Source organism: Chrysochloris asiatica, unplaced genomic scaffold, assembly GCF_000296735.1.
Source record: "Chrysochloris asiatica unplaced genomic scaffold, ChrAsi1.0 scaffold00001, whole genome shotgun sequence".
Classification (NCBI taxonomy): Eukaryota; Metazoa; Chordata; class Mammalia; order Afrosoricida; family Chrysochloridae; genus Chrysochloris; species Chrysochloris asiatica.
The window spans coordinates 15,255,235-15,257,731 of record NW_006408519.1 but is presented as its reverse complement, the minus strand read 5'-3'; the positions used below and the strand labels follow the sequence as shown (position 1 = coordinate 15,257,731).

At 33.6% G+C, this 2,497-nt stretch overlaps 1 protein-coding gene across 2 annotated transcripts in view; it reads left to right on the top strand.

The window, feature by feature from the left end:
- Window positions 1–2,497, top strand: part of CSMD3 (CUB and Sushi multiple domains 3) — a 1,928,297-nt gene that overhangs the window by 1,492,999 nt on the left and 432,801 nt on the right. The window lies entirely within an intron of this gene.

Below are 2,497 nucleotides of genomic sequence, written 5' to 3'. Positions count from 1 at the left end.
ACACACAAACAAACAAAACATGACTGGAACTTAAAACTTAAAGAATAGTAGTTGGAGGTGTCTCATGCTTTAGAATTAGATATATATGGTCGTGGGAGTGGAGTCCTGGTGTAGCGCTGTGTAGTAATGCACTGGACTGCTAAGTCATTTGAACTGCAAGGTCAGTGGTGCAAGCTCACCAGCTCCTCCTCAGAAACCCTATACACAGTTGCTATTGGTCTAAACCGACTCAACGGCACTTAACAACAACTTGGGAGCACAGATTCCATAGGATAAGCACTGAACCCACCACCCTCTCCATGATAGAAAGATGAACTTTGTACTTCCTCAAAGAATTAAAGTTTCAGAAACCCCTGCACAGGCTCATGATAAGTCAGAACTGCCTCAATGGAACTTAGCAAAAACGTATATAATCTTAAACAACAATTTAGAAAACATTCTGGGGCTACTATATGACTTTGGTCAATTTATATATTTCATGTATCTAGCCATGAGTTTAATATTGTGTCAGTTGTAAGGATCTTAAAAAAATTTTATTAAATCACTTATTTAAGCATTGGATTGATAGTTGTCACTATCACACAATAAGGAGAGTGTAGTACATTTTTGTTTCTTGATTAGGTTCACACTGATCTATTTGATTTCTATCCTAGTGATTATTCAGAAATCTAAAATACACAGTGATTGCTGACATTCAGATATAGTAATTTAAATCATTTAAAAGTCAGAATTAGTGGGACCAAACATAGCAACTATTGTGAGATTGGCACAGGACCAGACTGGGCAGTGTTTCACTCTGTTGTGAATATGGTCACTATAAGTCAGTGAGGACTGAAGGACGCCTAACAACAAAAATAGTCAGAAAAGTGAACTATTCATAAGGACAGATACTTTATTTAAAGGTCTTTTGTATTTTCATTAAAATAAAATATGCACATGAAAAAAAAAAGAAGTTATCACTGAAAGATATGGCTATCTGCTCTATCCCTCTTCTAATGATTTCTGCTTCTAATAGCTCTAGTGCCCTTCATCTCTTGACTGCATAAAATAAAAGGCTATATTTCTTTCTTTTAAAAATTAAGTCGTTCACTCGTATATTTATTTTCATTAAAATATGAACAGCAAAAGGTATGCCAATATGATCATTCATATTTGTACATTTCAGTAATACTGATTATATTCTTTAAATTGTGCAATCATTCTTGACTATCTCTTTCAAATTATTCCATTACCATTCACATAAACTGTCCCCTAAACCTCTTACCAAGCTTCTTGACATGCTGTTGTCAATTTGATCTCGTATAGGGAATTCTCTTAAAGAAAACTGTCCTCAACACAAACATACTTCACTTAATTAAGCTAAAATATTATTTGGTTCAAAGAAGATTTCAGCAGAAAGTTTTGGGTTGAGGTTTAAGATTCCAAAATTACCTCAAGGCAATAATTTCAGGGGTTTGTCTGGCTTTATTAGCTCCATAAATTTTGGATTCCGTTATAAATCGAAATTCTGTTCCACATTTATTTTCCTTTAATTCTGTTCCACATTTATTTTCTTTTTCTATAAAATCTTTAGTTGTACATTTGGTAATAAAACTGGGCACCACTCAATTCTTTTAGTCTCAAGGCATAAAAGGCAATTTCTTGACTTACCAAATGTGTCTTGAAGTATAACGCTGTCTATGACAGGAAAGTATTCATATGTCTACAAGTTAGGCCAGTTAATACCACTATTTACGCACCAACTGCTAAAGCCAGTGATGATTAAATTAAATAATTATACCAGCTTCTTCAGTCTGAAATTGATCAAACAGGCAATCAAGATGTATTGATAAGATGTGTTGATAATTTGATTGAAATGCAAACGTTAGAAGCTAAGAGGAAAGATCAGTATTTGGAAAATATGGCCAAGATGATAGAAATGATGCTGGAGGGCGCATGATAGAATTTTGCAAGAATCAGTAGTTGTAAATACCTTTCAATAAATAATATAAGAAATGACTACACACATGGACCTCATCGATATAATACACAGAAATCAAATAGATAACACCTGTGGGAAGAGATGGTCTAATATCATCAGCCAAAAGAAGGATAGGGGCATTCTGTGAAACAGACCATTAGTTGCTCATATTCCAGTTCCGACTGAAGTTGAAGTTGAAGAAAATTAAAACAAATCCATGACAGACAAAACATGACCTTGAGTATATCCCACCTAAATTTAGAGATCATCTCAATAATATATTTGATGCATTAGACACTAATGACCTAAGACCAGAAGAGTTATGGGGTGACATCAAGAATTTTATACATGAATAAAGTTAAAAGTCATTAAGAAGACAAGAAAGAAGGAAAAGAAAATAGATGTGATAAGAGATTCTAAATCTTACTCTCCAATGTAGAGATGCTAAGGCAAATAGAAGAAATGAGGAAGTAAAAGAGTTGAACAGAAAATATCAAAGGATAGCTTAAGAAGACAAAGTCTTCTTAAGTATTATTA